This window comes from Ciconia boyciana, chromosome 2 (genome assembly GCF_034638445.1).
Source record: "Ciconia boyciana chromosome 2, ASM3463844v1, whole genome shotgun sequence".
NCBI lineage: Eukaryota > Metazoa > Chordata > Aves > Ciconiiformes > Ciconiidae > Ciconia > Ciconia boyciana.
In genome coordinates this window covers 151120898-151148651 of record NC_132935.1, presented here as the reverse complement: position 1 = coordinate 151148651, position 27754 = coordinate 151120898, and the positions used below count along the sequence as shown (strand labels likewise).

General features: G+C 37.0%; 1 protein-coding gene across 8 annotated transcripts in view; it reads left to right on the top strand.

The window, feature by feature from the left end:
• Positions 1-27754, top strand: part of MPP7 (MAGUK p55 scaffold protein 7) — a 161435-nt gene that overhangs the window by 12664 nt on the left and 121017 nt on the right. The gene's annotated exons all lie outside the window — the stretch shown is intronic.

The following is a 27754-nucleotide window of genomic DNA, read 5'->3' as shown; positions in this document are numbered from 1 at the left end:
ATCCCACTTCCTAGTGCGAGAGAGATCAGCTGGTGGATTACGAGGAGTACGTAGGCCAAGGAGCAGGAATCCATTTGTTACTTCCAGACGAAAAATGATCAAAGGCTGGAGGTGGAGCTGCAGCAAGGATTTGAAAGTGGTCATTTGAGCTTTGCATCTGTTGCTAAGGACCAACTCGCTGAGATTAGTAGGGTAGGTCAAGTAAAATATGTCCTCTTAACGTGCAGCAGGGCTAGCGGGAAGTCCTTGGTAGTATCTGCTTTCAGCATACTTTTTTTAAACTTGTCTGAATTATACAGTCATATGTCTGGAATATACTATAAATCAGATCTGCAGGCTCCCATAGTGAATAAAAGTGTATGCTATTTTGATGACAAGTTTAAAAAAGCATTGGTATTCTAGTATAGGCAGATGAACTAAAATGTTGTGGTGTGACATAAACTAACTGAAAATGGATTGTAATGCTCCTTTGCAGCTACTATGCGCTGTGCTTTGCTATGAGACTAAAGCTAAGAAAATACAGTTTCAGATTAATTTACATAAACTTTACATCTCAGACACAAGTTTTATTCTTGTTCTGCAAAACTTTTCTATGTGTTTAACCGCAGTGGTTTTGCAAGGGATAGGGAGAGGGGAAATCAACTGAAAAAAGGAAATTGCCTTTGAATTCTAAATTTAAGAGAAATTGTGTACTAATTAAGGAAAAAATATGTACTGTAGGTCTGCTGATGAGAATGTAAGAGCTGTTATACTTTCTTCAGAAGTGACCAAGAGAGGATGTATAGGAAAAGAGAATAACAAACAGCTGTAAAGCAGCCTTTGTTTTGGTATAGCAGTCTAGCTGTTGACAAAGATTGATAGCAAAACTTTTGTCTCTGACAGGCTGTGTCTGGACCATTTGTTTGAAAGCAGCCAAAGAATCTGTTCTCAAAATGTGTTTTAAGTACTTGTTTGAATAATTGGGGTTTGCCTATTACAATTTAACCAGGTATTGTATAGAAAAAAATATTTCCTATAGTTTGCTCTTTTATGCTCCCAGGTAATTTCCTTGAGTGTCCTGAGCTTGTGTTTTATGAGTAGTAGTGGATGGTTGTGTTTGGTTTGCCTTCAATGATGAGTGCACTCCTGATGAGTGCTCATACTTTCCCCTCTTCTACGATTTACTCAATTGTTGCGTTTCAGAATGAGCCTTTAGAAGGGAACAACAGGATGCATGATGTGATCAGGGACTTTGTGAGTAAGCAGATAAAGTCTATCGGCCAAAAATGTGTTGCAACTTGTCTTCAATTTCAGATACATTGCAATAATAAAACAGATATAAAGATCCCCCCTAGCCAGGCCTGTACCTGGTAGGGTAAAACAGTCTCCTGGCCTGAGAGGCTTGTGGGTAGAGATAATGTTCTTTATTAGACCAACTTATATACTTAATTACATACATCGTTAGATGTCAAGCAAGTTGAAAGGCTGGTGTGCCTGAAAGACTGTCTGCTCTTTCAAACTACAAAGCTTAATCTAGTAGACTCTTATTTCTGCGGACTGATTGTGTCTTACCAATGTCTTAGACCATCATGGTTGCTGCAGTTTTCCTGGTTAATGATATGTGGGCAAAAGTGGCGATTTGAACCTCTCAGTAGCAAAGCCAGTTTTGAATCATCCTGCCTGAGCTGAATGTAGTAATCACTGTAGCAAATAAAGAGCCTGTTGAGCGTGTTAGATGTAATATTGTTTCGGGTAAGATGATGTGCTGCATGCGTGCAGAATGTTAGGGGTGCAGATGATAGAACTGCCTAGTTGCATGGAAACCAAACAGGCTAAGCTCTTTCAGATTTGGGAACGCATGCTGCATGAGATGTGTGCTTTCTGCAGCTCTTGTTTGCAGAGGGAACAAATTTTTAGCATGAAATTATGAGAAGTGAGGTTACGGGTCTAAGACGTTTTATGGAAAGATACTCTGTGAAGTTTATTCTTGGCAAAGTTTGTCCTGCTGTGATATTAATATCTGGTTTTGCTTTTTGTGGTATAATTATTCTTGGGTATTGCCTGACAGATGGTTATATCTTAGAGTTGTATCAGAATGATGTTATTTGCTTGACAGTTATTGTTCTCTTAGGAACGCAGGACAAGAAAGGACCTCCCTATTCATCAAGTTTATTTTCATGCTCTTGTAGGCTTTATGTCATACAGTCACAGACATATGGAGTGCTGTCTTAAAAGCAGCTGGGCCTTTTTCTCTCACTACTTTAATTAGAAGCCTGTTCCAATGCAAAATTGCCCTAAACATGAGGAAGCTGCTTGTAATGTTCAGCCTAAATTTATTCATCATCAGTTGGTAATAAGCAGTTCTTGTGCCAAGATTGTCCTTTTATTTTAAATAGTTTTTTCTAATTATTTTATAATAATCTCAGTGTGTTTATACACAGCCCTTGCTTTTCTGCTCAGCTTTACTTTTGCTAGGCTAAGGCCAAGTCCTTGCAGTCTCCCTTCAGTTCTTTTGTTGAAACGTGGAGGGAAATGAAGGTATGGGTACTCAGAGACTTTTCAGCTTTCACATAGCAGGTTTTTCCAGTTCCCTGAGAAGGGTGTGTCTTATTCTTTGTACTATTGCTGATAAAAGAAGTGAATAGTAGCTTCCTTATTATTGCAGTGCACCAACAGAAACACAAAGGTAGAAAATTTTGTATTTTAAACTCTCTGAACATTGTCTTTGAGTGGTGAGGTTGTTCAAACAGTAGGGACTCGCAGTATATCCTCTAATTTAGGAATGCAGGCAATCCTATGAAAGTGGTGTTGAAAGGCAGGCAGATGTTTGATTGCTTCAAGTGCGTGGGTTCCACTTTGTGTGTTTTGCTTTTTTTCTCCTCAGGCTGTTAAATGTTCAGATCAGTATTCTGTGGCTGATCTGTGCACAGACAAATTCTTTGTGCATTTTTAATGTTAGTGCAAAAATATGTGATCAAAGATAAGTCAGACCTATCACAAAGGAATCAAAAGCTGGAATTATGTTTAAATTTTTTTCTAACTAATATTTATAGATACTTGCTACTTCTAAGGCTCTTGATAAATCAAAGTACTCTTCAAAGAGTTATATTCTTAAGATATTAATGAAAGATGTAAAAGGCGAATACATTTTGCAGAATTTAACTACAAAATTTAAAAAAAAAGAGTTTGAAAAAGCTTCACTAGGAAGACCTGACCTACTTTCTTCCCATTTAAAATCCTAAAGGCTGTTGTGTTGGAAAAAATGAAACAAACACTTAACACTGTTTAAAATGCAGTGGAAGGTTTTATATCCCAGGTTTAAAAAAGAACTTAAGCCTTCTAATGTTCAACACTGCAGCTCATAAAGATTAGGCTTCTGGCTAAGAAAGTAAGGAGGCAGGCCCCTAAGGATGATATACTGATGAGATTCTGATTTCCTGGCTAGAATTTGAAATCCATAATGTGGAGTGCTGGTGCAGTGGAGCTGGTCAGTCAGAAACCAGGGTATACCTTAGACATTCATATAACCCTTATATTAATCAGAAAATAAATTCCATACCACTTTCTGCAGTTTTCTCTTAGGAAGATACTTTTGATACCTACCTTATATGTAGTAGACTATCAGCTAATTAGCTTATTTGTCCAAGAAGTAGGAGGCCTTGATTCTAGGTAATTCTTAACCTGAGGGACCTCAAGCCCACATTTTTCTCTTCTTACAAGAGTGCCATAACCCAGTCATTTGTGCTTAGGTAAGTGACCTAACCACCAGACTGCAGATTCAGACTTCTTGCCTGCTGTTTTGCATCCATCAACTTGTGTTTCTGGCTGCATTATGGTCAATTCCATCAGGAAGGATGGGGCAGTCCTGTGCAAAGTACCCTGCAGGCTGATGAGTTAGATATTCTCTTGGACCACAGATGCAATTCTTCTCTTTCCTTTCCAGGAAAGGAAATTCTACTCCTGAAGAGTAGTAGAATCTACCTCTAAATAATCTGGTTTTATTCTAATTTAATATTCTTAGCAATTGTTTGAGTACTGTTTTCTACTTAATGTTTGACCAGAAAATATTTTAACAACCTGAGATGCTGTAATAAGGAAATGGAATAATAATGTCTGCCATTGATCTCATTGCTTCTGGGGATGAAGTTTTAGAGTTGTTTCAACGCTGAGGTTTTTTTTTTTAAAAAAAAAACTTGTATTTTTTTTCTAAGATAGACATTGTGATTTTGAATCCTAATACAGGAAAACAACAGGGAATTTATAGCTGTTTTGATTTAAAATAAATCAAATATATTTTCTGAATGTGCAGGCTATACTGGGAGACCCAACTAGGAATCTACTTACAAAGTTAAAGAATTTTTTTCTTTTTTTTCCTAAGTGGTGGCATAACATGTGCAAAAAATTCCTTCTCTCTTCAGATAAAGAAGGCAAGATTACAGAAAATGGGAGATATTAGGAGGGGATAACCTAGTTGGGAAACTTGCTGGCTGTTAAACTTACAAAGCATTCAAAAATAAACTTTCTGCATGTGTTTCCATGTTGCTTGCTCCCTCTGTGATAACCCTCAAAAGTTGTGCTTCTACCTGGGCAAAGTTGTAAAAGAATGAAATTAACCAACTTTGGCTCTTAATGAGTTACTTACCTTGAAAGTGAAAAAAAATTGTGAGAAACCTTACTCAGTGAAACAATGAAAATAGTCATATTAACTATTGCTTTTTAGCTACAGCCTGCTAAATCTTCTGGGTTTCTCAGTATGAGACAATGGTTGCCTTCACACATGAACGACTTCTTTAGATGTACAATTCCTGGGTGCTGTAAAGTTGCAATAATGAAAAATAAGTTGAATGATGGTATTATTGCACCCTTTTGAGGTTGGCTGTAAAGCGGAACGAAAATACGTGTGCACAGAGAGCCATTGTGGGATTGGTTTTTGTGCCCTGTATTGTTTGGAATATGAAGTAAGTGCAGACCATACATCTGATCTGCAAGACATCTTACCTTAAAGTGGTTTAGTTTTCATAGTTGGCACAGTTCACTGCAAGGAGCACATGTGCAGTGTCTTAGATACCTCAACACGTTAGCTTCTGCCAAATTTCACTCATGTTTCCAAATGTAATATTACGCTTATGTCCTATCCTCTCTTTGGCACTGAATTCAAACAGCACCTGTTAATGTTAAGAATAAATGAAGTTACTGTAATGTTGAGGATAAAGAGGTTTTGGTGAAAGAAAATTGGATATGAGATTTCGATTTCCTGCCTGATTAAATGTTTCAAGTTGAGGTGTTCCACTTCAGTTTTATTTAGAAGTCAGAAAGCAATATTATAATGTTAGCACATGCCTTTTTACTAAAATCTTCTTTCATGAGCTGGTATTTACTGATACTCAGTTCAAATGCTTTTAAGTAATAATCTGAAATACGCTGGAACATCACTTTTTTGCTGGGAGATAAGTGTTTTTTCCGGAAGCTTGTATTTCCTCTGCATGTTGGCTGATTCTCACTTACATTTAAATCAGCTGTAACAGAGTTGTGTAGCTTATTGGTATTCTTCTTCAGTTTGACAGCTGAAGAATAGCAGCCGTAAGTATGAACATTAGGCTAAGGCTTACGTTACATAGCCAACAATCATTTGTTCTGGTACTCTGCAGTAGAAAGGTAAAACAAAGATTTCTTGCTGCTTCAACCAGGGAGCATTACTGAGTTTGAGTTCAGTACTGCTGTTGGACAGCATTGAAACTACTAAAAGCAGTGAACATCTGTTCTGTGAATGTTACTGCTATGGGCAATGTAGGGTAATGTTATAGATGCATAATTGTTTTTCTAACACCGTAGCTGTCTTTTCAGAATATTTTTTCAAAATAATGTGTTTTCTTTAAGATTGAAGAATATCTAGGGGGAAAAAAAAATCTGTCCTGGACTCTGTAACTGAATTTCTCTGAAGAGTGGTAGATAAAGGACCATGATGATTTAAGCACTGTTCTGATTCTAATGGGAAGAAAGAAGTGTGGGGCAAAGGCATTGATAGTACGCTTATTAGGATGTAGGCAAGGAGATGACTGGGAAGAGGAATCCTCTGTATTGCTGCTCAAAATGTACAGTGTGCAGCTCCTTGTATGGGAAGGGAGGAGTAGCTGGTTGTCAAGGACCAAGAGATCCAAAGGCATCGTAAAGAAGTTGGGCAGTGTCTGCCTTGCACTGAGAAATGTGATTAACACGACAGGTTCTCCGACAGATTAATTGTGGAGGAAGTTGTCTGGGGAGAACTGAAATAATGGGTGAGAGCTGGTTGTGTTCCTTGATATGACAGTTCAATACCTACCTTCGTCTCTTCATAACCATAATGAAAATCTGAACCATAATGAAACTGTCAGAAAAGGAGTAGGAGAACAGTGATTTTAGTTGAAGAACATGGTTTTAGAAGTTCTTGTGAAAGTGCATTGCTTTCATTGGACTCAGTGGAGTAGAAGAAACCTGTCTCTCCCAAGTTTTGAGTGATGATAGAAGTACCCTTCTTGTCTTTATCGAAAACTAGGCTTACTCCAGTTTGATTTACTTGTGCCTGGTTGTCTTGTTCAAATGTCAGTCCTAACTTAGAAGCTACAGAGGCATCCTCCCCAATAAATCATTACTTGAAAGTAACACAGCAGTAGGATTTTTTTTAAAATTGAAATGTATCGTTCTAGAGAGATACTATTTTAAGACTATTTTAATGGAACAGCTTCCTCTTCCCATTTTTTCAGTTGCTCACTCCCTAGAGACAATAGCAAATAAAAGTATTGTATTAGTTGATCAGTTGGGGACAGAAAAAAGAAGGTAATGAATTCTAGTTTGATCTGAGGGAAGTAAAAAACCTTGGTTTTTATTAACCATGTTGTTGGGTTCAATGAAAAGCTAAAAAAGCATTAATAATAATTATTATTGTAATTATCGATTATTATTAATATTTTTATGCACAAAAATAAGTTTAATTTAGAAAGGCTGAATTATTTGTGCCTTATTTTCCTGGATCAACACTAGTGCTTTTACCTTTTTATATGTGTTTTGGATGCAGATTGTAAAACAATTTGTTCAAGACTGGTTTTTCTACACGGTCATCTTGCTTAAGATTAATTCTTCTGACATACAGTCACTAGCTAAAACTATGATTATATCAGTTACAAAAACATAAAGTAAATTTTTCATTGCTTGCAATGTCTGAATATATATTGTCAACTTTAAAAAAAAATTGTGTTACTGTTAAATTGCACTGGAAAGTTTTATTAATATTATTACTTTATTACTATCAGTTTTCAAGTAAATTATTGGAAACTCTTAAACTTGTAATTTTAAAAAGCACATTACTTTTTGTCTTGAATAATACAATTCATACCATAATTTCATTACCATTTCTAAAATTCCTCTTATGTCCTTTCTTGATCTTCTGTGAATGATGCCATTATTCTGTCTCTTGAGCTCATAAACAGGAAAATATTTTCCAAATTCAGCATCATGTCAAGGCTATATTTAAGTCTTAGTCATTTCAAATCCTGTAATAATAGTTATAAGATATATTCTTTCTTATGGATTTAAACATTGAAAGTATTTTGGATCGCATAATCTCTTTTGTCAATTACTGCAGCATTCTTCTCTCTTCTTGTAATACATAGCATCTAGTCATGCTTCTCTCTGCAACACAGTTCTGCTGCAAAGATTTTACAAGGCTGTTGCTTGTACCATGTCATTCTTTTTCTTTTCTTCTGCAGGATTTCTCTTTCTTACCGAGTTATATACAGGGTACCAGACCTCCCTTCAAAGTCCTTTCATTGTCTACTCCTATCCTGCCTGTCATTAACTCACCAGCAATATGTTGATATATAGGGGTCCACCTCCAATCAGCCCTTAATGACTGCCTTTAAATCTTCATGTGAATGTCTTGAAGCTTTCTGTCATGCTCCCCTGAGGGGTACGTTCCTGAGATGTAAATAAAATGAATGCATTTCTTCTGATAGTCCTTAATTTTTTTTTTTCCCCCTTTCTACATGTAACAAGACCTTGATGAAGGCAAGGCAGCTACTGTTCTTAAACCAGAAGGCAAGCTTGACTCCGGTGTAATGGTGGTCTTGTGTTCTGCAGTGGAGTGCTGAGGGAAGGTCTCTGTGTCTTTCCAAAGCATCTGTTTTGTATGGCAGTCCCAAAATCTTGTCACATAACTGGATGGTTGCTTTCTAAGCACTCAGAGCACACAGGTATTTTGGATTGCAAGTAACATTGCACTGTAACTTTTAGGATATGTACTTTAATTTTGTAGTTCCAGTTAAAACTGATAGCTTTTCAAAGGTGGGCAGCATGTAGTTTGTTAGCCTGGAATTAGATCTTAATCACAAGTAAAATTCTGAAGGAGTTGTCTTGAAACTGTTGACCAAATGCACAATCTTTTTACAATATGTCCAACCCAAATCTTTCATAGTCAAGGGATCTGAAGTCACAGGCTGCAGTGTTAGTTACAGACGCTAAGGGATTAAGAATCTGAATGTTTTCTTACATAGAACATAATTACTTTAGCAGTACAACTCCCGAGTCTAAATTAAATGGCTCTTTTCAAATAGTTAAGCTGATCAGGTATGGAGAAAAAACGTGAAGGTATGATCGTACTAGAACCTATGATTATATAAGGTCCAAGAAACAAAATGGGAACCAAACCCAGGAATTTTCTAATTTGTTTTCTAACAGTCATATAAACAATTAGCTGGTTCTTAATTATTTTTAGTGTGCATAAACTTCTACCAATGTATATAGGAATTGGTCACAAATTTAATGTAGGTAAGTGTGTAGGACAGATGAAAGAAGATGCATCTAAAGGCAGAAGTTATCACGTTTTTCTGCCTCTCTAAATGTATTTGCAAAGACAAGACGTCCCAGTTCAAAACAAAATAAAAATGCATGCAAGTGCATGTGCAGACTTCTTCTGTGTCGTGATGTCTGTATATTAATAGAATTCAGAGAAAAGAAGGCAAACTTAATTTGCTAATTCCAGTGAATAGTTGTATTCAGCTTCCTATTGAGTAATCGCAGAAGGCATTTTTCATTTTAATAAGCATTCTGAATCCTTTCTTGTTTTTCTCCGTTCTCCATTAGATATTTGCTGTCTTAAATGTGTTTCTTAGCACTTTCATCAATATTGTATTTATTTCTAGATAATTAAGAAGTGATTGTAGTGTGTAACTTGTAATGACTAGCTTAAGGAGGTGTTGCATTTGAAGGCTTTATTATGTGATGGAGAGTTGTGGTTTAATGTGTGAACTTATCAACATCTTTGCTAAAAGGGAAGAATCTTCTGTAGCAGAAACATCTTATAGAAAGTATCAAATGGTAGCTCTAGGGTTTTAAGTTAGTTAGCTATTATGTGTGTCAAAACTTAATTTGTTTCAAAATAACAATTTCCTTGTTATGCCATGAATAAAAAGTACTCTGGAAAGATAGCTTTTTGTAATAATTGATCTTGGTTGTTGCATTATAGAGTGTTCACAAGCTGCAGGTGGGGATCTCGTGTTTTCTTTGCCATATTCAACAGACGTGCCAGGGAAAACAGACTTATATACATCTATTCTTAAACATAATATCAAAATATTATTTTATTATATGTTTATTTCATAGCTGATGACTGATTGTGACAACCTATATGATGTTATTCAAAATACAGTTTTTCTGATTGTGATGACTTTCATATGCAGTTTGGAATTACTGCACTTGTCACCGTTATGCCATCTCTCATCCTGCTGTAAATCGTTTTGTTTCACTTTCAGCTGGAATAAGCATAGAAGAATGTTGTGTGTATGCATATGTATTAGGCTTTACAAACACTTTTCTTTTAACATATGTTATTATGAAAGCATATTTTTGAATTGCACTATGAAGAAAAGGCCCACTTTTGAGGTTTGGGTGACAAGAAATAGCTTGGCTTAAAAAAATTAGAGACCAGGAGGATAACTCTGCAGTAGGGTGGTGAAGCTGTGGGTTCTTTCTTTTTCCCTAATCAAGAAAGACAAAAGTGATACAGCATCTTGTAATCAGAAGTGGAGCATGTGTCCCTGTTCCATCACCCAGTGCAAGTCATATGATATGATGGGTGTTGAATTTTGTGACCCAGTTATTGTGTATGGGCAGTGGTTGGGCCCTGACTCCTACATACTTGCTGAGATGCTGGGAAGTTCCTCAGCTTCTGTACAGACAGAAAAGAAATGGAAAAATCCACAGCCTGTTTCTAAAATCCTGAGCAAAATTATTTCCCCCCAAAATTTTGTGAATGCTTGAACATTTGCTTCTTTTCTGGGAGTGATGTAACTCTAAATCTCCTGGGATATTTAGCCAGTGTAATGAAAAGAGAGGTAACAGGGAACATCAGAAATATGAAATGGCTTCCCCATTAAAAGAAAAAAAGTAAATAAACTAATTTTTGTTTGGAAAAGAGATGCTTGAAGGAAGACATGAAAGATAATTATAAATAGTGGGAGGAAATAGGAAATTATTTATTCACTACTTCTGAGAATTTGGGGTACCAAACACAATGCGAAAAAGTGCTTTACACCTGGCATAAGTTATAGAACTTATTTTCACAAGATATTGTGAAGAGTCAAAATAAAAAAATGGGCTCAACAAGGAACTTTACAAATCTACCGGTATTACTGGTAATAGTCCAGAGTCAGTCTGATTCAAACAGATGTTGTGCTGCTGGTCACTGGGGGAGGAAATAATTTTTACTTGTGTTATCTTCAGTGTGTATTAGATATTCTGTCCTGGCTTTCCTGAAGATAGGATTCTGTACTACATGGACCTTTTACTCTGGCAAAATATTGAAGGGGTTTGGGTTTTTCTTAGTTACTGTTATCTCCTATGTGAAGTTGGCTGAAGAGCGGGAAGGTGGTGTCAGACCTTTGCTAGCAGTGGAAGAATGTGGGTTAGTGGGCTTGGGTCATCAAACAGTTTTAGATTATCATGGCTTTCTTTCATGTGGAGGACACAAAGCTAACTTTCAGGCCATGTGCATGTTATTCACAGGTGGATCAGAAAGCAGCAAAACAGAGACAGAGTAGTGGTGGCATTATAAATACATTCTGGATTGATAGACGCCTAAGTTAAGTGACTGAAAATAAGTTCTAAATATCTATAATTTTATACTAAACTAGAAGTCAGGTACTTTCCCCGGTGTTTTACTTCTCTTGACCTCCTTTCCATAAAGTATCATGTCAAAGTATTATAAGAATTCCACAGTTGACATGGAATGGATGAGTCTGTTATCCTTGGGTTGCAGTTTGTCCTGGTGGGACTGAAGAGGTGGCTGTAGAGCGTGCAAGCTGGTTACAAGGTTTTGCTCAGCCTTCCTACCATACACACCCTGTGCTGGGAATCGGGACAGGCAAGTTCTCAGGGAAGACCAGTAATCGTTGTTGCATTAGTTGCGGTTCAGACTTGATGATGGCTAATGAGTGCTGCCTAAACAGACGGTGTGGGTGTCTTACACTCACTAAAATAATATTTTAAGTATTGTTATAAGAAATTTTCATTCCTACAGGCCAATTATAGCACCACTGATTTGTGACAAATGAACTTGTCCTGAATGACAGCTGAGTCTCTCTACACAACCAGATACAACTACGTAGATGAAAAGGTTTAGGAAATGTGGAGAAGTCTGGTGGGATCACTGGGTGAGGTTTACCTTTTTAAGATCTCAGCAGAACGTTTTGTGGTGCTTCTATCAACTGTTAAAGCAAAGCTTGTTATGTCATTACTTGAATTATGTGAAATACAGTAGACTGGGACAGCTGCTTCTAGGGTACTAAGCAAAATTATAGCCCCCAAAATACTGGAATATGCCTATGTGTTAAAGACAAATTGAGCCAAGGAGTATTTTAATACCTGGCATAGCAGTGAGAAGGAAGAAGGGAGAGTAGAGACTCCTTTTAAATAATTAATTTTTGGATCTATTTTATAGGGGCAATTGTTCAGCATGTAAAATGTATATTTGTTTTTGAGGGTACTTGAGTGTGTCCTACAATAAAAACATTGTGTTGACAGAAAATCTAGTTGTTCTTACTGAGTAGCCTGTCCTCAGTGCAATGTAGGAATTTTTTTTTGCAGCTAGATTCTGAACTTCCTGATTCTGCAGAAGGGTTGCCTTGGTGGGGAGACGCTCGATTCATAATAAATCGACCATCAGTACTGGACTCAGTTCTGCTTCCATTCTACGGTATCTTCAAAATGAAATAAAAATGCAGTGGAGCATATGAATGTGGTTGAAGGTAGCAGCAAAAAGGCATACAGTGATTCTGTTCATGTCAGATATTTTCTGATAACTGGAAAACCTATTTTATTTTTTCTGGGGCAAAGTGGCAAGATACTTGTCCTTTTTTCCATGATTTTAGGGAATTTAAACAGTGCTTAGGAAAAAAGCAATACATGACACAATTATTTTAGGAATTGTTTGTCAGTGGATTTGTAGACTTCTCTGTCCCATGTTTGTATAAGTAGTCTGATCCCATCTTTAGGTTATAAACTGATCTCTCTACTTATGAAACTAGAAGTAATGCCTTTTTTTCTTTCCTCACTGTTAAGTGTGAAAACATTTTCAGAAGGTGGATAATTTCACTGTTCTCAGAGAGGCTGACAAATTTTTTTTTACTTAGCATCAGCAATTGACTGGGAATCAAAATGTTTTCACATGCATCTTTAAAGCCAGGAGTGAACAAGTATCCTTCCTTCCTTTTTAGAGAATTCAGGTCTCTGCTGTCTGGTATTAAACTATGGAAATTCTAGGTTGAATGGAAACTCAGAGCAGGTCATGATTTTGTCTCTCCATTACACTCTGATAATTTAAGAAATACAAATAAAGTATTTCTTGTTTAGATCATGTGAACATGCTGAACACAATAAGCCATTTTGGTCCTTTGGTCCTACCAGAAAGTGCACGGTAGGGTATTCCAAAAGCACTTATAACCAGGGTACTTCTTAGTTTTACTTCTTTGAAGTTTCTGCTGTGAATTCCCATCCTGTGATGGGAATGGGGACTGCAATAGGATTCCTTGGGGAGGCTCCGCTTCTCTGTGTTTGTTACACAGTTCCATCTGGTGAATTAAAGAGCTTTTGAAATAATAGCATAGACTCTGAAATACAAGCAGTTTCTTAATGTTTTCCTACATGGTGTTTCCTTCAATGTGTAAATCCAGTGTTGCTCCCTCAGGTCATCATTAACTTGTTTGTGTATTTGGATTAACTTACTTGGCAGCCTCCCAGGACCTTACTGCAGATTAATAAAACAGCAAGTTTCACCTTGGTTTTTTTGTCCTTTCATAACTTTACATGTGACTTTCTGTGACTTTCTTTTTGCTGATTGTCCATGACTTGTTTCTTCTGATCTGGTCTTTTAAAGAAGACATGCAGTTTCTTGAAAGTGGGGAGAACATCGCATGCTGACAAATAAGACGGCGCATTTATGGCACGTAAACAAATCTGGATATAGATCTTCCTCTCCCTCTGGTGTTAAGCTGATTTGTGTATTATCTCCTGGAAATACAGGAAAAAAATGTGCACTTTATCCTTCAGTTTTGAAAGATTCTCCTTTCTAGTGCAAGGAGGGCTGTGGAGACCAAGGGATTTACACTAAACAAGTTTTGGAATATCTGTGTTGTTTAGCAGTGGGCCAGGGAAATTTTGTCTTTTTGTGTTTCAGGTTACACCGTATTTCACTCTTTCTGCTAAGCTAGTTTTGTGTCCGTGGCCCGCCAAGTATCAATGGGCTTAGAAGGTCTTTAAGGATACACAGCAGAGCCAGTAATGCCGGTTTTCCTGCGGTCCAAGTGTAGTGCCCTCTTGCTGCTGGTCTCCCTAGGTGGTGGCAAATGGCTGCTGCTGGTTACTGTAAGCTCCGGTGGGAAAGATTTGTGCAATGTTTCAGAAAGCTCCCTTTCATTCAGCTAATGAACCATGTAGGTGTTGATGATTTGTCATGATAAAGTAAGTATTTTTTGTATGAAGACTGCGGGAAACTGTATTTCGTTACAACCAAATTTGAAAGAATGTGACTAAAATTGCTCTCAGGTGCGCTAAAATTGGCCAGTTTTAAGATTTGCACTTGTAGCTTAATTAAGTTCTTTTTGTATAAATGTTTTGATGGTCCTACATGACACAATATGGTCTTTGACCAGGTGCCTCAATCTCAGTTATTGAAGTTGTAAGGCTTATAGCTATTGCAGAAAGTTGTGGGAAAGGGAACGTCACGTATCGTTAAGGCAGTGGATAACTGGAACAGAGAATTGCATCATGTTCTTGCCTCTGCAACTGAGTTGTTCTAGTGAGTTTAATCACACTTTAATTTAAATTACCTACAAACACTAATTAAACTTTTCAAGAGATGCTGCTAAATAGACATACCTGAGTTTGTGTTTGGACTCTGTCTTGCAAAAGTCCTCTCTGTCTGTTCAGCAAGGGTTTAAGTTAGTTGTAACTGTGCTGTTGCACATATAGGTCTTGATTAAAATGCCCTTAAATGTTAGAGCATCTCAAAAAGGGCAGTACAGATTAATCAGAACTCCTGACCTAAGCCCATCTGTGCCTTCTCTTTGAATTTGGGGATTAAGTAGAGTGATGCTCTCTTGCATGAATATTTTGAAAATGTATGAAATCTGTAAAACAACAGTATAGTGCAGAGAACTTATTTAAACCAAATTGTTTTGTAATAACCAGATTTGACAACAATTTATGTAAGAATCTGGAAATTTGTTTTCAAGTAAATTCTAATTTTATTTGCCCTTGAATATCTTGGCTTTTTCTGAAGACATTAATTCCTGTTAGTTAACATCACTTTTTTGCTAACAGGACTATACAATGTACTTCCATATGGTTTTATTTAAGCAGTTGGATAACTTAACATTAATTTTCTTATTTTTTGTACTTTTACTGCGAAGAATAATGGGAAACTGTTACATTTTTAATATAATAACATTTTTGCTCTTCATTTCTGTGCAAGTAGCCAGTAAGTCATTGCTGAATTCAAAGTATAAAGAATGTCATAAATAATTTTATATCTCAACTAAAGTTCTGGTATGCATTCCTGTGGGAGCACTTATCTAGTGTATATGCAAATAGTTTCATGAAAAAAGTGAAATACTAATCTCCATGATAATTTAAAAGAATACATCCAATTTACTATCTTTTGAGAGTAGAACAAGCCAGATCTTCCTGTCATGCTTACTTTTTAATTTGTATACAGGAAAATGAAAACAAGCATTCCCATGTTGAAGTTCCTGCTTGGTCACTTGGATTTTAGGCTAGTCATTGAATTGAACTGGTTAAGTGATTTAAATCAAGGAAATATTCTCTGCATATGTAAAAAGGCTGTTAGTAATCCAGTGTGATACTCCAGAAAACTCTGTCCATTGGAGCCTATTTTAATTTATTGTATTGTTAGGCTTTGAAATTTAGACAATTATATTCTATGAATATTTTTATAGATTTTTCCTTTTTGGGCCATGACTAGGTACTTGTAGTAACAGGTGTCTTTTGAAATGCATTTACCTTTAGATATTTTTTTAAAGTGAGCATTAACTTCTATAATGTTGCAATATCTTGTGGTATATTGAGCAGGTGCTGTGGAAATGCAGAAGGAAAAGATCATCCTGTCTTCAGAGCAGTGTTTGGGGGTTTGCAGCAAATAAGGCAAATATGTCAGACAGTAAGGACAAAGTGAATACTGAGTGAGCGTGATTTGTCCTGTACAATGAGTGAGATGGGGTATATTTTCGGGAGTGGGAAGGGAGGGAGAATGATTTCTTATGACTGTAAAATATGGGCTTGGATATTTGGGGTAACTCCAATGCTAACAGAGAACATAGGTTGTTTCAAGATGTACTTGCTAGATTTTTATAGGAGCAGCAACGTTCTACTTCCAAACTAGACTTTATGGTGAGACTATTGGATATTACAGGTGTCTTTAGCAGAGTTTGGAAGTAACCTTATAGCAAATTCACTGATCATACTTGTTTGCACTGTGTTTTCAGGGCTTCCTTTAGCTCTCAGTGAGGGCCAGGACAATTTTTTTCCCCGCCATTAGCTTCATACTCTTCTTTTGCACACATAAAGACTTTGTTTTGCAGATTGTCTTAAACCCACAGGCAGGGGTAGGTTTATTTGGGGTTGAAAGATGAGACAAAAACAATTAAATATGTGTAGCTGCTTACCACAGGCAGATCTTGTTTACCTTGATTCAGTGAAGAGGGTGAAGAATTGTCACTGGCCTTTGGTGTCCTGCTAAGCCACTTTCATGAAGTGGCTGGTTACGAATAGCAGGGTGACTGCTTTCTGGTGTTGTCAGGTACAAGAGATGGTGGTTGGGCTGGTCATTACTGGCGTTTTGCTTCAGGAATCAAGCTGACCAGCTGATGCTGGTGGGTTGTCAAACTCCTTGGGTCTCAAAAGCAAAGGGAGGAGAGTTGGTGGCTAGCTCAAACTCAACCCATCTCCTCCACCCAGTGTTGAACAGCATGTTTTGATGCTTTTAATGGTTATGAAGAACTTACTGAGTGCCTAGTTGGTGTGTTTTATTCTTTTATTCAGAGTTAAATTTACAACTAGAGGCTTTGTTATTTCTATAGGCTTTTTAAAATTTTTCCTCTTTTTTTAAGTTCCCCCTCATGCAGCAGTGGTATATATTTCAAATACCTGTGCATTTTCACATTGGTAACTATTGCACAAGCACCCATGATGCTACTAATAACTTTGATCTTTGGCTGTAGATATTACGGTTTTGGTACTAAAAGTGACGAGTTATCACAGGGTGTTTAGTGAGTTAGATATTCTGCAAACCCTGTTGTTACTGTTGCCTGTGACTGTGGGGAGGTTAGAGGCTGGGCCATGCCCAGTGTGGTTATTCTATATTATTCGAGCATATCAGTACAAAAGAGTTTTTTTGAAAAATCACCTATCAACACTGTATTTTTTGCATTGCTTGCTAAGCTAGAACTCCTAGTTCTGATTTTTTCAGTAGTTTGTAGTTCATAAGGGCCTGAAGGGGTTTTGCATGTGGCCAGAAGAGGAGGGAGAAGATTAACAACTCTTGTTCATCCTCTTTTGTGTCAACGTGTGTGATATATATTCAACACAGAAGCACACTCTGCTGATCTTCAAAATGCACTATTTGATTATTTACATATACTTACCTGTGCATTTCATGTATGATTAACCCTTGGTTTTTTTTTTGAATTTGGTTATTATCATTTATATGTTCATTTTTGTGTACATTCTCTACTTGAAATAGTGGGATGTGGCACTTAAAGTTATTACTTCAGTAAGCTGCGATTGTATCTACAAGCTGAGAAATTGAGTCTCTCTTATTCCTACTTGTTTTCACACTAGAAAATGGTGTGAAAACAGTTTTCTTTCTTCCTCTTTGCTGCCGTACTTTCTCAGCTAGGGGCAGGGCAGAGGCAATGGCATTGTAGCAGAAACTTTAATGACCAGAGGAGCTGACCTTGGAGAAGTACAGCCTTGGGCTTCAAGAATGTCTTGAGTAACAACATATTTAAAACTGAATTATTTCAAAAGAAAATGATTTTTTTTTAACCTATGCTTGACATTTAAATGAAGAGAAATTTCCCTTTGAAAAATTAATTTATATCTCTAAAGTTTTGGTCAAAACGTTAGCCAGTAAAAATCCCGCATATACCTTTTATCTGATCAGCACTAATCAAACTCATTAGTCCATTTGCCTAAGAGACTACCGGATGTGTGTTGTCATTGTATTCTCTCTGTTCAGTTGTTTTTTCCATTGAGCTGTTGGATGCAAGAACACCGAAAAACGCTTCCAGAGTCCTTATGTACTTTTGTACTTCCATTTCCTTGCCACTCCCTTGCTGATGATGGGTATATTACTTTCAGTTGAAAGGTGGTGTTTTGTTTTGTTTCAAACTGGTGGGTTACATAATGATGAAACATCTTTTGGTATCCACTTAATAACTTTTAGGGAATTAACTTCTAGGTCCTAATGTTTGTTTAAACTAGTTTATAATGTTATGAGTAACAATCACAGTATTCTTGAAAATTAAGTTACATGTCAAAACCCTCTTAGTATGCTTTAATCATACCACCATACCTGAAATGAGCTGTGACAGTGATATTTTGGCAAATAATATACCATGAAAAATAGTTATACTGTAATATTTTCCACAAATCTGAAGCCTACCGATGAGTGAGAGAAGAGTTGTTATGAAACTGTATGAAATTTAGACTACATAATTATATTGCTATACTGTAAAAGCTGACAGTGATGTGAAATTTGGGAGCAAGTATTTCTGCTGCTTTTGCCCTGCTTTTTATCTTTCTGGCTTTTCTTCCTCTCCTCTTCACCGCCCTACTTGAAGGTCATAGCAGATGCAATGGGAAAATTCTGAGCATCATTTTTCTCTATCATGAGGCCAAATTTCCAGATTTTGTAGAACAGACTATTGCATTTAGACTGACTTTGTCATTGATGAGTAGATTCTGCTGTATATCAATTCTGTTTTTAAGCACAAAGCATTAGTTCAAGAATATGAAGATTGTCAAATTAGAAGTTACATAGACCAGATGGCTAATTGGTTGCTGGAATATGATGATGCTAAGTTTTATGTTTCTGATTAAGCTGAGAGTTGTGTGGGAAATGCTAATACAGTCATCAGTAAGGAGAGGAAGAAATTTGCCTCGGGAAGAAACCCAGAGTGTTGTCACTTTCCCCTGGGAAAATGAAACCATGTATCAAGGTCCAAAGTGCTGGTCTGGGAACCTGGAAGGCTGAGAATCTTGATCAAAATAGCAGAAAGGGATGTGAAGTGGGAAACTGGAGTGTTTACCTGGAACTCAAACCACTGGAAGATGGCAATATGTGATTTCCTATATTCACCACAAATTGCATCTGACATCTTAGACATCTTTCCTCTTCAAACTGGCATATGCTTTCTAGTGAGAAGTTTTCACAGATTAACTTCTTTTAATGGGAACAAATTTCTTGGACATTTTTTACTAGACTGTTACAGATAAAAGTAAAGACTGGCTCAGTCTTGGACATTTATACTGGGTTTTATTCCATTTTCAGTAAACAGTTCTTAAAAAAAAAAAAAAAGGAACATGTAATAATCTCACATGGATGAGTTTATTTTCACTGAAAGAGAACACAAGTTATCTCCAAGATTAAGGTGTGCTAGTTCAATTGCAAACTAGGCAATTCACTATATATGTGTACTTTGAAGACAAGTGACTTAGAAATTCACTGTAGCAAGATCTTTTAAATATCCAATCCATTTTATTCCATGACTTTTCCCTTAACCTAGAAAATGTAACTGGTATAACTGGATGAATCTGGTATAAGGAATGTGTTCTGATGAAGCACGCTATGAAACCTTGTGTTTTGTCCCCTTTGACTTTTTTGTGGTCTACTTTTATTTTGGGTAAATATTGCCTTTGTAGTAAGGAACCAGGCCACAAAATCTGTGAAATACTTGTCATTTATCTTCATTAAAAAAGCAGAAAAATAAGTGCTTTATTAATACATATTCTGGATTGAAATTTTTAAAAACCACCTTCATAAAAAGATTGATTGACAAAATACACCACTTCCATATTCTGCAGCAATAAATTGCAAACATTTGTTTTAATTTGCACTTCTTCAGGTTCCTAACTTTCTTAAAATTATCAAAATCCAGTTCCTTATTTCTTGTAATTCTAGATAATATATGTGTTCAACTGAACTTAAAGAAAGATAGGAAGAACACCCCTTCACTGTTAGGAAATTCAGTGGGTTTTCATACCTGTTGTGTCATTGTTTATAGATCATGTAATTTCACTTATTAAACAGTTTGCAGACAATTATTTCAGCTTTATGTTTATGTAATGTGAAAATGATCACTTTTACGAGGAGGGGAAATAAAGCTAATTTTAAACGATTTTTTTAATCTAGATCAGTCATGTATAATTAGAACATTATATATCTTAAAGTTTCATATTAGATTCTTCCTGTATATTTGCTTTTTAAGCAACCAGATGCAGACCTGTGTGTGGCATGAGATGAAGATTGCTGCTTTCTTATTACCAAAGACAAGATGAAATCCATGTTGACTTATTCGGAAAGTGCAGGAGCTCCCTCTCCTGGCTTAGAGTGCTTTAAATTGAAAGTTCATGGTAACGTTCTCAATTAATCACATTAAAAAATATCTTATTTTGAACACTTACATGCAGAAATGTTTTTCTGGTATCTTGGCAGTCATGGTAAAATTTGGTTCGACACTCGGATGCCCATTTAGATTCTGCTCTGAGTGCAGTATCTATGTTTCTACAGCCTTGCTCTGTACCATCACAGACAGCAGATTTCCTCTCCATCAAAGTGGTATTGCTGGTATAGTCATGACAGCAATGGTTAATGTAGGTGTAAGTTGCAATTCCAATGTCTTCGTTTTAAGTCCCACCTGAGCTTTTCACATCTGTTAATAGTAATGTGAGTCCTTGATGGTGACTTGGTACAAAGCCCTATAAATCATCATACGTTTAGAAAGGAGAACTGGGGTCTCTTAAGAACTTCGAAAGGGCTTTACAGTTGATGTATATATTGTGACCCCTTTCCTCCCCTCCCTTCCCGTCCATCTAGGGAGCGGTAGGAGAGGGGAGGCTTCCTTGCTGTTTTTTTTTTTTTTTAATTCAATCAGTCTTTCATAGCCTCTTCAATGTTGCAAACCCTCAGGAAAATGTTATAGTTCTGTAGATATTTTAATTTGGTAGGGCAGCACCTGAGTCTTTCATGGAACATCATTCCCAAGGGTAGGAACCTGACTGGAAAAGGTAGCACTGGGGCCAGATCTCTTGCCTTAGCTGTTGTGGGGAAAAAAAAAAACAACAGTGAATTTCCTAATTCTGAGAATGCAGGATGATTAAAAAAAAAAAGTATTCAACTGACCTCTCTGTGTTGTGCCTTTAAATCATCTGTCAAAATAGGAGCTGCCAGATGAGCCCTAGCCACTGTTCGGTTCCTTATCTTACCATTTCAGTGGTACTAATAATGCAAGGAGCACACATCAATATGTACTTGAATAGACCAATTACTTTGCAGTGACTATAATTTTTGTACAATATATGTGGTTCCTCAAGTAGCTGCACTTAGCTGAATTCAGTTACCTGCCATCCCTTTATCTTTTGGACTTCCTAAGTATTTTAGCTTTTGAACTCAGAGGGAAGATTGAACTGCCTCTGGTTACACCTTCTCACAGGAGCGTAAGGGAGTATACAACATGCACATAAACAGTGAATGTTCCTGTTTTAAGTTCTCTGGTGCTATTAGGGAATCTTCAATACCACCATCTCAAAGAAACATTTTTACTGTAGAATATTTTTCCATTCCTTCATCAAAATTCTGTATTCACAGCACTTTAATTTACAAAGCATCAGGTTTTTTTAAATGTTTCTACGCTTCTATTTAGCTACACTTGCTGGAGCAGGTATGCTTACTGATTTGTATAGCATCACCTTTGTCATTGACTAATAAACTGCAAGATATGTAGTTGGAGAGGCCACTATGAATAACAAAAAATGTCAAAGGTTCACTATCAAACCACTTAGGTCTGATTTATACAGTTTCAGACAAAATAAGAAAAAATACTTTATTTGTAGCAAATGCCAAAATAGAATCAATGCAGTATTGTTCACCTAGTTAAAATTGCAAAATCCAGGAAATGCAAACATTAAGTTTCCAACAGCAACATTAACTTGGACAACTTGGACTCTTTGCATATCCTGTGTTTTCCTGGTATACATTAAAACATAAAGTAATGTATTAAGCTGTGAATTGAACAAGAAAAACAGAAAAAATTCTTCATGGAGGTAGCACTGCCAAGTTAACCATTTGTGTTTATTGACCTTTTATAATTTTAAATTGTTTTCTTCATAAAGATTGAATATGATTTTTTTTGGCCAAATGAAGTGAAATCTGAGAGCTTGTCTTCACTGCAGTGTGAACTTGACATACAGTTTACCCCTTGCCTTGAATCTGACTCTTCTTCATCCATCAGTATCTCAGATTTGAATTAAGTGGCTTTTAAACTTGAAAATACAGCTTGAGTCTCAGAGGCTGGCAGTCTGATTGCAGTGGGAATATAACTTAGGCTATATAGGTTGGCAAGACAAAACTTACAATTATTTCTAATTGATCTATTTTCTGCTAACTAAATTCATACATAACTAAAATGTGCAGAGTGACTGTACTCATGGAGTAAATCAAGCTTAAAGTGTTGCAGTAAAGATGAACGCTAACCGAATCTCTTTTGAATTATTATGCATAACTTTGGAAACTATATATATGATTGGTTCCAAAATTTTTAGGGAGTATTCCAGATGTTACTGAGCGTTGATTATATGTAACTCAGAACACAGGAAAGTCCTGCTCTGAGGGTGGTTCCAGCCTGGAGACAGTACAGAGCTGCAGGCAGAAAAATCTCCCCATCTGATATGTTCCTATCTGCGGCTGCTTGCATGTGTCAAACTTAAGGTTTCTTGCCTCTGTGAACTAGGCTAATCCCTGTTCTAGAAGAAAGGGAAGAGCATTAAAGGAGATATTTGGAGAGTAGTAAAGCGAGGATTTGTTGGTCAAGAATAGATTTGGAAAGTGAATCTAGGTTTGGAAAGCAATGGTGTGAAAAAGGAGAGGGTCATTAGCGCTGCAGCAGCGGTGGGACAGGAGTGGATATGGAGACAGGAGAAAGCAAAAACTGTAAGGGAAGTAAAAGCAAAGTGTCAGGAGGTGGGAGTGTTTGTAAAGAGAGGGGTGAAAGCAAGTTTTGTTAGTGGAGAATCATGAATTCATGACAAGAATAGTGAGGACATAGCAGTGTCACCCAGGGAAAGGGTAAGATGGATATAGATGTGAAGCAAGAAACTGTAAGGTGGAATTGGGACAGCAAGGTCTGAGAGGGGAGAGCTTCACCCCTAGAAAGAAGGGTATGGAGAAAATGAAGATAATGAAAATAAAACCGGAAGGAAGTGTGCCCTGGGTGACAAATCACACAGCAGGCTGGATGCAGTGGTGCTCCCAGAGCTTGCCGAGGAGGAGGAGGGGAGGGTGCAAGGCACGAGGAGAGCTTTGCAGTGGCACTTGGGAGTTAGATGGAATCAGAGAATTCAAGGATGAAGAATGGCCACAGGGACCTAACGGGGAGGAACAGAAAACTGCAGGGAGTTTCTGGTGTGCTTGATGTACCAGCAGTGCAGAGGCTCTGGAACATGTCACTGCCTGGCTATTCAGCTTCACCTTTATTCTCTTCTACAAAGTTAGCATCCCAGAGAAATTTGGCTTGCAAAGCTTGTAAACTTCTGGCAATCAAACACACATACTTCCTCTGACTAGCTTTCTGTCCATGTGTGGTACTTTGTTTTTACTGTGCACATGTACATGTAAGGAAGTTTTTTTGTTACTTGCACTCAAGATGCAACTAATAAATTACAACTTAATAAATCAAAACTTTTTCCAAAATTGAGCTAAAGGCATATACTTTTCAGATTGCTCATATTAAATTTTAAAACTTCACATTAAAGAAAGCAACCTGAAACTGATTAAAATGAAAATTATTGTAGTGAGGGTTTTTTTTAATAAAAACATATCTTAAAGTGGCGTTTATTCTGCCTTTTTTTCCTCGGAAAAAAGAATACATACTGTTTAATTATTCATTCATCTTTTCCCTTTACCCATCTTCTCCATCAAAAACATAAATCATCACACTTTGACCCAAGTAGGTTATGGAAAGTTATGCTGCACAAAGGAGAAGTGTTCAGAAGATTAGTTAATCTGAAAGAGAAAGGGTGGTCAAAACTTCTGTCTTCTGTAATAAAATGTGGAAGCATTGTAAAACATCTGTGCCTTATTTGCCTCTAGAGGTGTATAAAATTTTGAGTCTGAAAAATAACATTCTAACATTCTGGGGGATGTTTCTGACTTTGAAATAATAGTATTTGAATATTTATATATTTCTGAGGATGATTTTTGGACATGGCTATTTAACAGACCTCCGAATTGGTACATGCATGTTTTGCTGAGCCACAGGACTATGAAGTAAATTATGGTGTTGACACAAATACTTGACTAAACTATTTAAATAAATCAATTAAATATTTACGATTTTATTAAGCATGGCTTTAATCCTGGGTTTATTTCTATCAGAGATTTTCTGTCAGCTTTTGTAGATGTGGGATCAAACTGCATTATAACACTAAAATATGGAGTATATTTCTAAAATTGGAGCTGCAGAGCCCTTTGGTGCAAAGCATGTGTAATTGTTAGGTGGTGTTGAGGTTATCGGATGACTCATTGGAGCAGGTTTTGCTGACCTTTCTCATTTATAGAAAATGTTAAAAGTTGTCAATTTTTTTCAGTATTTTGGGGAAACGGTAAAGTTTATAATTTACTTTAGTTACTTTTTTCAAACAGACTGTCAAGAAACCATGCCAGAACAAAACTGTTTGTGCAGGTAATTAATGGAGAGGCTGTGGTACCTGCTGACAGGTATTTTCCAAGAAAAGGAATGGTTTGCAGCTAGGGGAAAAGTGTTAAAAGTGTGCCCAAACCAGTAACTCAAACTGAAAGAGCAACCTTTGATCTGAGACATAGTTTAGGTCACATAATGAACAGCTTTATTAAACTAGTTTATTAAACTAATATTATTCTGTCAGTTGGTACATTTTATTTGCAGAAAATTGGATCTGTCTGAGGGTATCTGACATCGACTACAGTGATGCTGTTTTAAATTAAACTGGTAGCTTTAGTGTATGTATTTAAAGGAGTGTTTTCATGCATTTAAAGGAATGTGCTCAATTTCAACACTGACATTTAAAATCTGAGTCTGGACAGAGCTCATGTAGGGATTTTTGTGTTAAAGACAGGCAAGGTGCAGGTTGCAAACAGTCTTGCCGCTGTTGCAATGTTGCTGCTTGTTGAACATATTTCACTTGTAGCATGGTTATGTTTTAAGGCAGCAAGGATCTAAAACTTTTAATGTACAATAGATTATAATTAATATATACATTAATAACTATTACCTACAATATATTTTATATTTTAATAGAGTCTATATTTTATTTGTATTTTTTGTTCTCTGTTAGGTTGACTCATTATTGAAAGAATGTACTTCACAGTTGTATTTAGAGAGGATTCAGATAAAGGTGGTATCTAGATAAACAGGTTTTGTGTTATGGTCCCCATCTGGGTGAAGGAATATCATGGGGGAAAACAGTCTGGAAGAAGAAAATTGGGATACCAATTTCAGTGTTGCTGTTGGAGTGTCTAGGTAAGTGAGATTTTTTTCAGTTGACTCAGGATTAAGCTCTTCAGGAGGAGGAACCTATTTATTGCTGAAGTTGTGAAGGAAGCAAATCTTATGCTGTGCTCTCTTTTCCCTCTCCTGGCTGTCTTCTGAGCCCTTTGAACAAATTCAGTCAAACATGACAGAAGAGAAAAGATCTCAATATATGAGTTTCTAGCATGTTTTTGGAAATGGGTAGTGAGGTAGTGATTGGAGTTGTGTGTCTTCTGTTAATGACCCAGTGACGGAAGGGTCTAGTGGGAGCTTGTCCTTGAAGAGGAAGAGAATAAAATTGTAAAGGCCCAACCATGTAGTGTAGACGCCACAGTCAGGAAGGCCACTGGAAATCAGCCTTGCTTTGTTCTGGTGTTGGTCAAACTGTTCGTTACAGCGAAACGTGAGCACTCTCGGAAATAACCAGGATCCATCTCTAATGTCTTAATGTTTTTCAGCACATGACTTCTTCAGTACTCTTTTTTTTAATAGCAGTTGTAGGTTTTATCATTTAGATCATCTTTTTGTCCATTTGTAAAAATTTTCCTGTAAGTAGAAGAAACCAGAGACATCTTTGGGGCTTCACAGTTAAATTTGAGCCATGAAAGTGCATGGCACACTACAAGATATAACGAGTTCAGTGGTATGGTTTTTCCAAACTAAATATTTATTAAAGATGTCCCCACAAATGCATGTTGAAAGTCAAGCAGTTTTATATTCTCAATGGATGCTTAAGCAGGTCTAAATTCACAGCTGCTATTCTCAAAGCCTTTTAACAAAGTGTGGTTGTTTCTAACATCCCTGTGGTGTAAGCTATACATAAACTAAACAAAATGGAGAGCACTGATAGAACATTATACAGAAAAATATTATGCAGAAGCCTTAAATTCTTCTGATGGCTGAAGTTTGATATGATGGCAAGATGAGGAGAAAGTCAGTCAAGGCAGCTGTTGTCCTTTTCGGTTTGGGACAGTCCATGTTCTCTGACATTTGGTAGTTGCCGTAGATACTCCTGTTTTTTTATTGGACTCTGTACCCAGAGTTTTTTTTCCACTCTTTTCATTTCCATTATACCTACAGCTGAGTGAGTCAGAGGCGGCTTCTTGCTTCTGCAGTGCCTCTGAAGTTCCATCACGTTTGTGTGTCATGTCCTCTATGCAGTAATTCCAGTTTAAGATTTTTTGTGGGTTCCTGTTGACAATGTGCATGTACCGCCTACAGGGGTAGCTGACCAGCTTTGGAAGCCCATCAGGAACTGCCGGCAGGTTCCAGTAGCCTGTCGGAGACCCTGTGATTGAGGAGGTGGAAACGTCCTCAGAAGAGATTAAGGATTCAATAGATCTCATTACATTACAACTTCCAAGAGAGTAGACCACCGTTTTCAATTCAGATTTTGTCTACCAAAACAGATTTACTTCTCCCAGTCTAGAAAACCTCCTTTGGCAATTTCCTGTGCTGACTAGGTTTTGGAGACTTGTATACATGTCCCTAGTCATTCAATTACTTGAGGCCTCATGATGAATACAAGACTGAATGGCTGTCAAATTTCCTGTCTCCACATGAAATCTCTATCTGGTAGTTCAAATACCATTTGCAGGCATGCTGATTTAGTTCTGGAAATCAAGGTTACAGTCTTCATAACTGTAGCATCCTTTAGAAAAACAGGTTGAGTGTTTCTTGTATCAAACAACCAGGTTTTATGTGTTGTCGTCGTCCCCCCATTTGTAACATTGCTAGGTTCATACTTTTTATGTTTTTACCTGTTTTAAATCAGTCAAAAGTCTTCAGCCTGCTTTTTAAATGTGAAGAAAATCAATTTATATTCATGAAAGTGCCAAAAATATTAAGTAACTTCTAAAATAACCTTTCAGAAATAACTGTTAGGCAGTTTATTGAGGTTTGGGCGGGAAGTCAAAGGTAGAACCAAGACTTCATGTGTGCTGTCTCCAAATGCATGATGCTTGCCATGTAGACAAATTTGAATCAGTTTTCCTACCTCACCTTTTGTAGAAAAATGAACTTGACTAAAATAAAATGTATGCATGACTAACGGAGTCACTTCCATTCAAAAGCAATAGAGGATGCTAGAAAGAAGCTACTAAAGCTAAAATTATGCGAAGGCTGTTCATCTTGGCACTCCTCGACTGCCTCCCACCCTCTTGTTTTACCTGACTGCTTCTGTCCATTGTTACTAGTCCTCCTGTATTGACAACATGGGTGATGGGGAGCAAGATTTATCCCCTCCTCCCTTGGTAAGAGGCCTGGCTTATTTGTGGGATATGCAGAAAAACAGTTCCCTCAGAGAGCTGTAATTCTAGGATTTTGCCGTTTTGGAAATTGTTCCCAGGAGGCTTCTGCCCCGCTCCTGGCTATTTATAACTGGGGGATTTGGCACCCCAATGAGTTATGTCACCTTAATGAACTTGGCGGTGAAGCTAACTACAACT